Source organism: Pelodiscus sinensis, chromosome 17 (genome assembly GCF_049634645.1).
Source record: "Pelodiscus sinensis isolate JC-2024 chromosome 17, ASM4963464v1, whole genome shotgun sequence".
Lineage (NCBI taxonomy): Eukaryota > Metazoa > Chordata > Testudines > Trionychidae > Pelodiscus > Pelodiscus sinensis.
Window position 1 is genome coordinate 30,302,336 of NC_134727.1, and position 14,645 is coordinate 30,316,980.

Below are 14,645 nucleotides of genomic sequence, written 5' to 3' on the forward strand. Positions count from 1 at the left end.
ATTTTGAAATAACTTAGTCAACCTCTACATAGCAGGCAGATAGTTCAAAATAATATCAAAATGCTGTCAACTTGGAGGACTTCTTACTCCAACTCCTGTAAACCTCATTGTATGAGAAGTAAGGGAAGTCAGAGGAAGAGTGCTCTATTTTGAAATAAGTGCTATGTAGACGTTCCCAATTTCGAAATAAGCTATATCGAAATAAGCTACACAGTTGACGTAGCTCAATTTGTGTAGCTTATTTTGAGTTAAACCCTGCTGTGTAGACACACCCTTAGTTCTACGTTGATTTCAATCCCTGATGTCTACAACCCAGCTCCACTTAACAGCATGAAATGACCTTTCTTTCCTTGCTTAAAAGACAACTTGGGAGCAAACATTTTTGTAAATGAATCTCTCAGACATATCACGTGGTACTGTTATTTATCTGAATGTAGTAATGAGGCATGTTGTGCAGTAAACAAAGGAATGAACACACAATTGTATATTACTGAAACAACGAGATTTGATGGTGTGTGGAATAACGAGATATTTCTCTTCTGAACAATTTGTGTTGTCTGAAGGAAAAACAATGCACCTTTTGACAGTGAGGGGCACCTACTCCACCTCTGAAACCCATATCAGATATGTGTTTAGCCATAGCTAGCATGGACTCAGATTGTGCAGTGTCAAGTAGATATCAACATCATGTTAACAACAATGCCAGCTTCTTAAGATAGGAGCAGCTATGCACTAACTGAAGGCAGACGCTGTTCTCTGCTTATATTTCCCATTTGAGTTGAGGCCATTATGTGCATAATGAGGCTGAAAAAACAGGAGTGTTAATCAGGTTTTGATAACTTAATATGAGTTTTTCCCTGCAATCGTTCATGGCCATTTGCAGATAAAAACATCTTCCTTTTTTAATCAGTGTTGTACAATGAAAACAGTTTATTGTAGAATGTTAACAACTTCCAGTAAATGAAGATATGTAGATTAAAAAAGAGAGCTATTCATGCTGCATCATGGCTTTGATGGGCTACGAAGCTATTTCATCCTTGAACACAAGAGCTAAAACATAATGGAATCCCTACTGTGTGTTTTCATGCCTGCCAGGACATAAAGGAGCATAACAAAATGTCCAGTGTGCCCCTAACTATTAACTTGGATGACTAAGGAGGCCAATAGAAAACAAAGGCGCCATGGGAAATATTTGTGAAGGGGGGAGGAAAGACATAAATGAAAAGAAGAGATAAAAATTGAAGATTCTCCCGCAGACACACCACTGTCAATGAAATAACATTGTGCCCTTTAGAATGGAAGATAATCTGCAAATAACGCATCAGCACAGAGGAGTTTATTTCTTCCTGCTACGCAAAAAGATATTAAAGGTGGGATTTACAAAGAGACTAATGATTTCTTGTCAGGAACAGCTATAGATTTTGAAACCAATCACTGGTGAAACTACTTTGAGTCATGTTATTGCCCTTTTTGCATAGAGGAGGGAAGTGGAGGATAATGCTGACTTGGAGCCAGATTCTGATCTCCCTCTGAAATTGATACCTACATCCACAGGCAGAATTGTGTCTTGTGTCAATATGATCATGCACAAATCTGAGAGGATGAGAGGGGGGATAATGATGCAAAAAATGGCCATCTCTCTCCTGAACATAGATAAAAGTCCCAATAAAGTGCATGCAAAGAGGCATCTGTGGATGAAGAAACAAGGACAGCATACAGCAGAGATCTCTGGTAATTCTCCACATCTCCATGCATCCTTCAGCCAGGATGTGTGACTCTAAATCCACAGCCCGCATATTTATTAACAATTCCTAGATCGGGGCAATAATGTTTGACCAGCAGCCACTTCCACAATTTTTGAAGTGGCTCCGGGCTGCCCGGGAAGGAGTGGGGCCTCAGGCGAAAGGGGCGAGGCCAAGATACGTCCATGCTTCCCTGCCCACAGACCCTGACTGGTTTAGGATGGGAGAGCACGTGAAGTCTTTGCCCCCGCCACTCCTCCCCCAGACAGTACCACCAACTGTTCTGAACAGCTGGTGGTTCCCTCTAGGTGCCCGTGCCCCTGATGGTAGGAGGAAATTTCGTACACTCCCCTCCGCCCCCTGGCCAATCAGGTCTTGGGGGTGGAGGGAACATGTAAAGTCTCCTCATGCCCTGCCCCCATCTTGCAAAGAGCATATGGCACTTAGAAGCACCGTGCCCCTTGCAGAGTGGGAGGAGATTTCGTGTGCTCCACCACCCTCAAGCAAATCAGGACAGGAGCAAGGTGGGAGGAGACTTTGTGCACTCCCCCTGATCTCCTGCCCCCAATCCCTGATTGGCCTCGGGGCAGGGGAAGCGCAAAGCCTCTTGCTCCCTGCCCTTGAGTGCACGGGGCTTCGAGTCAACCACCATTCTGCCATGATGGCACAGCAAAGTTTGCTATTCTGAAGCTTTCCTTTTGCTACAAAAGAACCTCTCGACCACAAATTTTAGCACTCTAGCATTTTGGAACATGTCATCAGACCACATGGTGAGCATGAAAACACATGCCAAAGCTATGTCCTGTTTGGAATACAGTGAACGCCCTTTAATCCACTCCACCAAATCTAAACCCAATTCTGTGCAGCATTTCAACATACTTCTTCACTTCTGATTCTAATAGGGTTAAATAAACACGGATTTAGTACTGTGGTGTACAAATGTGCATTAAAACGCCGTAATAGCATAAGGCTAAATCCTGCAGTCATTAATCAATCCTTAGTCAAGGAAGAAGCCAACAGGACCTTTGCCTGCATAAAAGTTGTATGACTTGGCCTATAATATATAACTCTTAATTATACCATGTAACCCTATTGAACTCATTTAATTTTACGGACTCAGAGTGGTTGCCCAACTTAAATTTATGACACAATTGGCAGTAAATATTCATCATATTTCTTCGGAGCAAATTTATCAATGGAATCCAGCCACCATCTTTATCGGCTTTTCCCCCCAATCTGTGTGAGGGAGCAGAAGGCCATGCTGACCAACTGGCCCTAAGTTCATAGTGTAAATAAAAAATAAATAAACTAAGAAGGAGTATCCGGAGTCTATCGCCACCTTCAACAAGGAAATAGCCTGTTGAAGAAGTCCAAATTCTTCCTGAGTACTCAGAAGCTGGGGGGATACTCCTTTGAAAAACAACTGAAAAAAACAACAGTGCTCAATGCTTAATATGCAGTATGGGCCTGACTTTTCTCTCACTTTATAACCGTGTACAATAAGAACAATTCAGCTGGAGGAAATGTAATGATTCAGTTGCAAAACTGGTCCAAGTAGAAGACGAATCAAGCTCCTTATTTTCAAAGTTCTAACCTAAATCTAAATGATCAGCAGACAGCTCATGAGGGATTCAGGTAAAAAGAAGATCACCAGTGTGCGCAGCACTGCATTTCAGAAACAGTCAAACTCCACTTCTGTTCTGGAACTGCTGAAGTGGCATGCATAGAAGTACAAGAAGAGTTACAAGTCTCAAAGGAGTAGTCATGTTAGTCTGTATCCACAAAAATAATGAAGACCTCTTTTATACTACCTGAAAAACTAACAGATTTATTTAGGCATAAGGTTTCTTGGGCAAAACCCCAGAGGCATCTGGGTTAGTTTTTCAGGTGGCACAGGACTCTTAAAATACTTATAGTTTACAGTGATTCTGAATGTGAAGTTGGCATCTTTGGCTTAGACTCACCATTTCAAACGCTGTATCATCCCAGGGAGTTTGAAGATGACTTATCTATGTGGAATGTACCCTGGCTTCAAGCTATCTTTTGCTTCATAATAAACGGCCAAATAATGCAGTGCTTACTCAAAGCCTTATGTTCCTCTTAATACAAGGCATACAGGAAAAACAGGACTCTATCTTTGCACACGGTGGCTACATCTATACTACGAGTTTTCTTGGCAAAAAATATGCTAATGAGGGACTCATTTGCATGAGTCATGATCTCATTTGCATATTTTCTGCTGATCCGGTTTTTCACTAGGGTTTTTGTGCAAAAACAAGCAGTGTGGACATTTTCTTTCTGCGCAAAAACTGCTTTTTCCTGCAAGATCGGTAGGAAAATCCAATAGATTTTGAGGCAGAAATAGCTTATTATTGCATGAATACTTTGTGTTTATGATGAAAGTCTGCATGTTCATTACAAGTTCCTTGTGTCTCTTTTGTTCTTGCTCTAATAATGATTTTTTCTGTATTTTAAAAATGATTGTTAATGTTGATAAAATAAAAAGGAAAACCCCTCACTCACATTAGAGACAATTTTCACATTCAGTTTTCAGTAATGTCAGTATACATCAAAATTGTGCACAGAATGGACATTCCATTCCTTTGCAGAGGATTTCCAAATGTCTCTGTGTTGCAGTTTCTTACATTTTGAAATTTTCCAAAGGAAAAATTGAATTCAAATTATTTTTGTTTCAGAGCTAAACAATATTTCATTTTGGCATAATTGAAAATTTTTCTTTAGGTCTCAGAAAAACAATTGAAATAAAAAGCCATTTCAAAAGGAAATTTTTTTTAAAATAATTGCAAATGTCAAAATGTTCTTTTTTATTTCAAAGTAAAATGTTGTCAAAAGTGAGATGATATTGCAAAATGTTTCAGTTTCAACAGAATTGCATTGTCCATCAAAGTTCTTTTTACCAGCTCTAAAAAGGAACTTGTATTTGAGGCTTCTGATAACTGTGTTAGTTCTGATCACTGCATTGGCTCATCAGTCTAAGTGTATTAATGATTTTAAATGTATCATTTTAATGAAAAAATAATGGCTTGCAGGTCATTTATCTAAGTAATCCAATCTTGCACACAACATTTTATAACAATGTTTAATTTATTTCTTTCCTTTTTGTTTTGTTTTTAATTAAAACCTAAGGGTGCCTGGAATTTGCATTGGCTAACCTAGAGACTTGATTAATTCTTCTTGCGCCCCACTAAATTACCTGATCCAATTGTATTTATAAAAAGAGGTGCAACCAAACATTCCCAGATATCAGTGTTTTATGTCAGAACATGAAACAGATTCATCTAATGATCTCACCCCTTGATGTAGACCCAGTTAATTTGATTTCACACATGACATTGGAATTCATAAAGACTGGGCCTCGGCCGGGTTAAATTACTGTAACTCCATTGAAGTGAGAGGCAGGACTCTTAAGTCAGCTGGACCTCTCACCCAAAGTCTCTTAACTGCATAAGCTTTTGTCTATGTTCCAAGTAAGAGCAAATGACCATAAAAAACCAGTACATGCTCCAGTTCAATAAAAAATGATGACCACCAAGATGAGTGTACATAACTAGAGAAAAGATAGAGGTACACACTTATTTGGTTGTTCATTCATTCACTGCTTATACGCCAGTCTCTCACTGCCAGATAATAACAGTGAGACAGCATCAGGGAAATGCACAACACAGTCTGATGATATTGTTTTCTCAAAGGGATTACATGATTATTTGGTTTAACATTTTCTTCAGACAGACAAAAACACAGTTCTTATTTGCTTGCTTGTCAGTTTCTTGGTATTAAAAGTAAAAGACATTTTTGGCAAAACAAGCTAATGGAGACAAATGTAAGGCCATCTGTAGAACCCTGCAAATCATCAAATATTTGCTTTATATCCTCAGGTATCTGCATACACAGAAATGGATGGGGGTATCCTCAGCTCATTTTTGCAGATATGGATGCAGCTTTAAATTTTGTATCTAGGGCCCTGCAAATTTGTGGATGTCCATTTTATATCCACGGGTGCCTGCATCTGCTGATGTGGTTGTAGATATCTGTAGATCATTTTTACAGATGTGGATGTAATTACCAACTTTGTACCTGTGCAGGGCTCTAGCCATCTGATGTATTAGACTTCTAAGGCTAAGTATTTAAGTTAAACATTACCTTGACCAATCTGATGAGGTAACTGGCTCTGCGGGCATGGGGAAGTGAGTGAGTGTGATATATCTTGACTTTAGCAAAGCTTTTGATACCCACAGTATTCTTGCCAGCAAATTAAGGAAATATGGATTGGATAAATGGCCTGTAATGTGGATAGAAAGCTGGCTAGATTGTCAGGCCCAACGGGTAATGATCAGTGGCTCGATGTCTGGTTGGTGGTCAGTATCAAGTGGAGTGCCCCAAGGATCGGTTCTAGGGCTGGTTTTATTAAACACCTTAATTAATGACCTGGATGAGAGGATGGTTTGCACCCTCAGCAAGTTTGTGGATGACACTATAAGATAGGGGGAGAGGTAGATACGTTGGAGGGTAGGGATAGGGTCCAGAGTGACCTAGATAGAGGATTGGGCCAAAAGAAATCTGATGAGGTTCAACAAGGACAAGTGCAGAATCCAAATCATTGTTACATGCTTGGGACCGACTGGCTAGGAAGCAGTTCAGCAGAAAAGGACCTGGGGATTACAGTGGATGAGAAGCTGGATATGAGTCAATAGTGTGCCCTTGTAGCCAAGAAGGCTAATGGCATATTAGGGTGCATTAGGAGGAGCATTTCCAGCAGATCTAGAGAAGTGATTATTCCTCTTTTTTTTTGGCATTAGTGAGGGCCAGTTCTGGGCACCCTACTACAGAAAGGATGTGAACACATTGGAGAGAGTCCCATGGAAGGGAACCAAAATGATTAGGGGGCTGAAGATGAGGGATTTGGGCTTATTTAGTCTGCACAAGCAAAGAGTGGGGGGGGGGGGGATTTGATAGCAGCCTTCAACTTCCTGAAGGGAGGTTCCAAAAAGGATGGAGAGAGGCTGTTCTCAGTAGTGACGGATGGCAGAACGAGGAGCAATGGTCTCAAGCTACAGTGGGGGATGTCTAGGTTGCATATTAGGAAAAACTATTTTGCTAGGAGGGTGATGAAGCACTGGGATGGGTTACCTAGGGAGGTGGTGGACTCTCCATCCCTAGAGGTTTTTAAGTCTCGGCTTGACAAAGCCTTGACTGGTATGATTTAATTGGGGTTGGTCCTGCTTTGGGCAGGGGGCTGGACTCGATGACCTCCTAAGGGCTCTTCCAGTCCTATGATTCCATGATACTATCAAACGTGCTTAACTTGAGGTCAATGGGACTTAAGTATGTACATAAAGTAAAGCTTGGACAGAAGCACTTTTCTGAATAGATATGACATTATTCACATCTAAGCACATAAGAACACATAAGAACATAAGAACGGCCATACTGAGTCAGACCAAAGGTCCATCTAGCCCAGTATCCTGTCTGCCAACAGTGGCCAATACCAGATGTCCCAGAGGGAGGGAATACAACAGATAATCATCATGTGATCCCTCCCCTGTAATCCATTTCCAGACAGACAGGCTACGTCTACACTGGCCCCTTCTCCGGAAGAGGCATGCTAATTTCAAACTTTGGAATAGGGAAATCCACGGGGGATTTAAATATCCCCCGCGGGATTTAAATAAACATGTCCGCCGCTTTTTTTCCGGCTTGGGGAAAAGCCGGAAAAAAGCGTCTAGACTGGCGCGATCCTCTGGAATAAAGCCCTTTTCCGAAGGATCTCTTATTCCTACTTTCAGGTAAGAATAAGAGATCCTCCGGAAAAGGGCTTTATTCCGGAGGATCGCGCCAGTCTAGACACTTTTTTTACAGCTTTTCCCCAAGCCAGAAAAAAAGCGGTGGACATGTTTATTTAAATCCCGCGGGGGATATTTAAATCCCCCACGGATTTCCCTATTCCAAAGTTTGAAATTAGCATGCCTCTTCCGGAGAAGGGGCCAGTGTAGACGTAGCCACAGAGTCTAGGGGCACCATTCCTATCCATCCTGGCTAATAGCCATTGATGGACCTAATCTCCATGAATCTATCTATATTTTTGAGCCCTATTAAAATCCTAGTCTTCACCACTAGTTCCACAGGTTGACTATGCACTGAGTGAAGAAAAATTTCCTTTTGTTTATTTTAAACCTGCTGTCTATTAATTTCATTTGGAGACCCCTAGTTATTATATTGTGGGAATTAGTAAATAACTTTTCCTTATTCAACTTTTCCACATCAGTCCTGATTTTATATAGATACATGTTTAAATATTTTGTTGAATTAGGATTTACAATACCTAACAGCTCTGAAAAGGAGATTATCACATTAATGAACATTGGGTTTTTCTGGTTAAATTCGCCTGACAAAGGATAGAGGTCCATGTATAGCTTATGCTTAAGGAGATCTGTTGGAATAAGAAAAACACTACTAATATTAAAGTCCGGATGTGATGTGCTGTGCTTTAAGAAACACATTTGCCAGGCTTATTGCATTACAGTTGCTGTTAGTACCGATTTTAACTTTAACAACATGCTCTCAACACCCGGCAACCTAAACCTATTTATGCACCAGCCAAATGTTACATGAGTGGCTGACACACAGCCTCCCTGAACTGTTCCTACAATGAGCTTTAGCTCAGACTTCGCAGGACCAAGAACACGGTTCAGTCCCAATGGTTGCTGATCCCAGACCACACTGCTGAGATTGGTAACAGATCAGTGCCTGTCTTAGTGATAGCTTCTGTGACGAGAACCTAGATGTAGACCTCCAATGCATTTCACATGGAATAGATTGTGAGATGACTTTCTTGGGGTTGCGAAAACAATGAGGCACCCAAATAAACCTCTAAGGTGCCACAAGACTCCTCATTTTGCAGACACAGACTCACATGGCTACCCCTCTGAGACTTTTGTGGCTGTAATACCCACACTGGATCTCTACAAGGGACTTATAGGTAAACACCTCCATGTCCCTTCAGCCATCCAGTAAATTCTGCTTTCTTAATCCTGCACTAGCAGAGGAATGACATCGCAAAGCCCTGCTACACAGCCACCTCTTCCACAACATGCCTTTTACACAGTAGGTGTTAGGAGAATGAGCAGGGCACAAAGGCATGGCCCTGACTTCAACCCGGTTTTCCCGAAGAGAGAGTTTCTCCAGTTCAGGGGTAGTCTCTGCTTGGAATCTATAATGAGATTTCATTCTATTTAGAATGCTTGAGTGCTGCAAAGGAGCTGTAATGCACTGGACAATCTGGCCCCTTATTCTTACAAATAATGGAACAAATTTAGGCCTGAGCAGGGACCAAAAATTCCCCAGATCCTAGGGAAATGAGGAGTCAACAAGTTGCTTCACCCTCCCTTGCTGCCTCTATCAGATAGAGACAGCAAAAGGGGGAAAGAGAGGGTATTTCAAACGTCAGCACCGCACGGAGCCCGGGGTATGGGCTCTGTGCAGCGCTGCTGCTTTGAAATGCCGTGGCGGCATTTCAAAAGAGCAGCACCGCACAACTGATCCTGGGCTCCACGTGGCGCTTCCCCTTTGAAACACTGCCAAGGTGGAGCTCGGGGACAGCAGGGAACTCCCCAGCTGGCCCCAGGCTGTGGTATTTCCATAGAATCCAGAGTCATTTGGGGAGTCCCCAGCTGACCCCGGCTCCATGTGGCATTACAAAGCGGCAGCACCTTATGGAGCTGGGATCAGCAGGGAACTCTGAGTCCTTTGCTGACCCCAGCCTCCAAGTGGGTGCTGCCGCTTTGAAATGCAGAAGAGCCCCCACTGGAGACTCTTGTGCATTTCAAAGCTGGCACTTCACGTGGAGCCCAGGGCCAGCGGGCGCTTCTGTTTTGAAATGCACAAGAGAGGGCTCTTATGCATTTCAAAGGAGCAATGTGGAAGTGCCTGTCGACTCCTCAACTAATAAATGAATCGATATTTAACATCCTTAGGATGGAGCATAGAAGTCGTCAACTTTTAGCACACATGCAAGCTGATACTGATTTGTTTTCCTCCATCCTTTGCAAATTAAACCCTCTCCTCCAGAGTTAATCTACAGGAAGGATTTGGGAGGGGGAAAGTCCAATTTAACACTGGTTTTGCAAAATTCATGTGTCTTGTTTACAGGGAGAGTGAAGTCATTATATTAGCGTATCTACAGTCAGCATTTGGCCCAAAGTGTTTAAATCCCAAAAATTGGTTAAATTAATTAATTTAAATGATCTGCATTGTTTGCAGACAAGAGTACGTAGGCGCAGTTACCAAAACTACCTTGTCCCAAGAGACCATCTTGGTTATGCCAATCTTGCGGCCTTCTGAGATGAAGGGGGGGCCACTCATATGGCCCACTCACTAGCCTAGGTTACCCACTGCTAATTTAAAATCTTTGTGCATGGCAATTGAATATAAGTCTAACTATGTATCTTGCATATCATTTTGTGCCTGTTAATAAATGCACAATCAAACCTGGGCTGCAGACAGGTAAGAAAGGACTGTTCTGTTGAGGCCCTTTAAGTCATATCACTCCAGTTACCAAGGCTGTAATATCTAGTTCCTTCTACTTAGTCTAGAAATAGAAAAAAGGACAGTTTTAATGGTGGGACTGGAACACTTCAATGGAAAGTCATCTGCTTTATGCATCCATAAAGGTACATTGTTAGAGAAGCAGTACAATCCAGTGGTTAGAGTTCAGACCTAAGAGTATGAGACAAGATTATAGTTTCTATCTCCCATTCTGCCACAGGCTTGCTGCATGACTCACAGGCAGGTCACCTCCATCTGTGTTTCAATTTCCCTATCTTTAAAATGCAGATGATAATATCTTTCTCAGTGGAAGAATTAATTAGTAAATGTTTGTGAAGAGGTTTAATATCCTTGGAGGAAAGATGTGCTGAAAGTGCCCATTTCAAAGCCTACTATGCTCCATGGCATAAAATGAAAATTGAAGTGCCGAGGAAAGAAAATCTAGTATGCTTAGCTGTATTAATAGTGTTTGCACAGAAACATTACACAACGTGGCTGTGTTAACATAATGAACATTAATTAACTGAAGCTTCTATTCAAATCACCTTTACTGTACCACTATTAGTAATACCTTCTTAGTGTAGATTCTAGTAATGAATGCATATTTGTATAACACAGTATAAACTCATTATATACTTGTGGGATCTCTTGCACCTGAAGCTCATTGTTCTTATCTGACAGTGAAAGCCCTGCTGATGTAAACAAAAACCATTTCATGTTCTCCTGGCTCTGAATAGGCTCATCCCTGTTAATCGGTTTGTTTGTTAATTGTGTAATTTACAAGTTTAGACTGATTTTGAAGAGCAACAGAGATCATAGAATCATAGACCCATAGAGCTGGAAGAGGCCTCAGAAGATCTCAGGTTGTGGCACTAACAATTTAAACAAGGTACAGGCAGTCCCCGGGTTACGTACAAGATAGGGACTATAGGTTTGTTCTTAAGTTGAATTTGTATGTAAGTCGGAACTGGCTCCAGATTCAGCTTCTGCCACTGAAACTGACCAGGGGCTGACTACAGGAAGCCGGAGGCAGAGTTGCTCTGCCCCCAGCTTCCTGGAATCAGCCTGATCAGTTTCAACAGCTGCTGAATCTGGAGCCTGGGACAGAACAGCTGGGGCGCTGCCCAGTAGGTTCCCACAGGACCAACCCAGCAGCACCCCAGCTGCTCTACCCGAGGCGTCCCGCAACAAAAGCCTGGTCTGCTGGGGGGGGCGCCCTAGCTGCGTCCCCTCCCCCCCCAGCAGACCAGGGAGACCCGAGCAAAGCCGCCCAGGCGGCGGCTTTGCTCGGGTGTCCCTGGTCTGCTGGGGGGGTCCAGCGGCTTTGCTGGACCCCCCCCCAGCAGACCAGGGAGACCGGGAGAAGCTTTTCTCGTCCCGGAGGACACGGGTGGCGACCTATTTGTAGAGAAAAGCCCTATTCGTAAGTCGGGGACTACCTGTCCAGTTAAAAACATACAAGATACTATAAAATTCAATATAAATACAGCAAAATAGTAGCAAATAAGCTGTAGTCATAGCAGCCCTAATGAGACAGTGAGCACAGAGTACCAATAGCGCAGTGTTTCTTAAACTTTTTAAGACCGTGGAACACCAAACAATATTTTTTTTTATGAGAAACACCAAGGATTTTTTGTTGAGGAAAAACAAATAAAAGAGGCCAGGGAAAAGTTGAGCAGGGTCGGGGAGAAAATTATTGAGCAAAAACCAAAACAAAAAGTCTCCTGCCCTTTTAAGGGTGGCCATTTTTAACTCTGTTGTTCTCCGCGGCACACCTCCGACTGCCTCGCGGCACACCGGTGTACCGCGGAACATAGTTTAAAAAACACTGCAATAACTTGTTAAGTGCTCAAAACACTGGATTCAGAGGGTCTTATTGTAATTAATAAAGTCTCATCCTCTATTCATTTAGTCCTGTGAATAATTTTAGTGGCAGGTGTGCTTGCAGTTGTACAAATGGCTGGGGTCCAGGTACATACTGTGGTGGCTAGCCAGTGCTGAAGTTCATGCTGCCACACTGCTATTGGTACACTCGCTTATTAGACTATAGCTAGTTCTGATGTGTCCAGGTGTGCTGCCATCACACATTTGGCTGCAATGTAGATGCATCCAGAGCCATCCTTACACTTTATGGGGCCCGATGCAATTCAGTCCTGCCCCTGTGGCTTCTGCCAGGGATCTGGGGCTTCCTACTCCCTCCCGCCCCACCCCACCCCACACAGAGATTCCCCTGCCTCATGGCCTGTGCAGCTTCTACTGTAGCTGGAGTGGAGCCACTGAGGTCAGCTGCTTTCTAATCTAGTCTGGCAACAGGGAGCCTCAGTCCACACTAGCAGTTGCTGGACCCAAAGAATACATGGTGAGGGGTCAAGGAGAAGCCCTACTGCACCGGCAGGAGAAAGCAGCTGAGGGAAAGGGGCTGAAGAGGAACCAGGCAGGTGGTGACAGGGCTACGCCCAAGGCATACAACTACACATGGCTGAATAGGGGCACCTGAAAATTTGGTGCCCCAAATTTTTGGGTACCCTCCTCAGCCATGTATTTTTGCATATGCCATGGGATGACCCTGGATATGTCCAAAGCATACATATAGGCTTAGCTATAGGCACCTTGTTATATGCACTTTGAAATCTGTAAGCAAGCTAAGCAGCCATTTTGTGTTCACTTCAATAAATTTACCAAGACAGCATGCATACTTTGCTCTCTCCTAAAGGTTTACCTCTTGTTCTTCTTTGTTCTGTTGTTCTTTTAATCTAAAATAGGGATCATTCAGACTGGAAATATATATTTATAAGGAAATATGAAATTGTCAATACATTTGAATATCACTGTTATGTAACTATGTTAGCTCATAGTTGGAAAACAGAAAAACTGCTCTGAACAAGTTATTAATTGGGAAAAATTAATAGTTTCTATTAACAGTGTGATTTAATACCTGGATAGCATTATTATGTGGCTTGAATAAAAGATGCTATATGAAATATGGCTACATTGTACTGGAATTTAAGGCATTATTTCCAGATGATAGAAGGCCACAAAAATAAAATTGAGGAATAACTTTCCCATAAAGATTCTAAAGTGGAAAATTGAGCTCTCTTTCTCATATCCACATATATACAGATTTCCCAGCTTGACTGCCTCTGCTCTTTTGCTGTGTAGTATGTGTTATTTGATACCACAGTTCTCCCAGCAGGCAGGGGATACTTCAGTTGGGGCTCCACCCCTAGCCTCTCTGTCGCCAGTAAGAGAGAAGAGAGAGAAATAGAAATCACTTGGAAAGGAACAGAGAGAAAAAGTAAGTGCAGAGAAAATGGAACGGCAATAACATTCTCCAAGGTAAAACTGATTTTTGTACATTTGGTTATTTTTTCTACAACAATACTTTAATTCCTTAATTTGTTAGTGAAATGTATTTTGGGGAAAGGGGAAGGAGATCTTTTGACATGGCGTAAGTTTCTAAAAGTTTACAGATTTTACTGTTTAAACTGTGATTTGTATTCTTTTTAGATATCTCAACAATGCAGCTGAGGTCTAAATATGTGTCTGTGAAAGTGGAATCCCACAGTTAGCATATGTTAGCAAGGTCATTATTATTAGCTTCTGGGATTCCAGTTAAAAAATGAAGCGATAAAAGATTTATTGAATAATAATACTGTACTCATATAAAAATTCCTCATATCCAGATTGGTTTGGAATAATGTAGAATCTAAATATAAAGAAGCAGGAGTCCCCTGCTGAAATGTAGCTTTCAAAAACAGATACAAAGTGATTATTGACTAAAAAAGATTTTGTTTTAATGATTTTAGTAGATCGATTCCCTAAGCAAATTGTATAATTTATCCTTCAACATCTTTAGCCCATCCAAACACACCATTCTGTAGTGACTACATTGAGAAGCAATTAATATAGAAAATATATTTTGGAATAATGCCTGCTTACAACAAATGAAGTAATTTGTGTATTCTAAATATGATCTAAAAGTGCCTCAAGAACCCAAAATATCATTTCGTTGAAGATGTGTGCACTGTAATTAGGGTTGTGAACTATTTTGGTGACATGGCCTTACATGGGGCCCATCTAAGAATCTGGAACAAAAAAGTTTATGAACTTTTTAGCTTTCCTTCTGCAATGCCAAATGCATAGGAGTTTAAACATCAGTATTTGTAAAGAGAGAGAAAAATATTTTCATCCAATTTCTTTCAGAATTGAAAAAAGTGATTTCAATTTAAAAATTTTTTTTCATGCTGAATGTCTTTTTAAATACTTATTTGATAGAGCTGTTTCAAAAGTGGGGGAAACGGAATCACCGGAAATTATAAGAAGTCCCATTTATGGCTGTTT

The 14,645-nt window shown here is 41.6% G+C and overlaps 1 protein-coding gene across 1 annotated transcript in view; it reads left to right on the plus strand.

Moving 5' to 3' along the window:
- The first annotated feature begins 13,525 nt into the window (after positions 1–13,525).
- Positions 13,526–14,645, plus strand: part of SMAD5 (SMAD family member 5) — a 42,272-nt gene continuing 41,152 nt past the window's right edge. The window contains exon 1 of the mRNA XM_006116021.4: positions 13,526–13,640. The gene's annotated coding sequence lies outside the window, so the exon portion shown is untranslated. The remainder of the gene's footprint in view (positions 13,641–14,645) is intronic.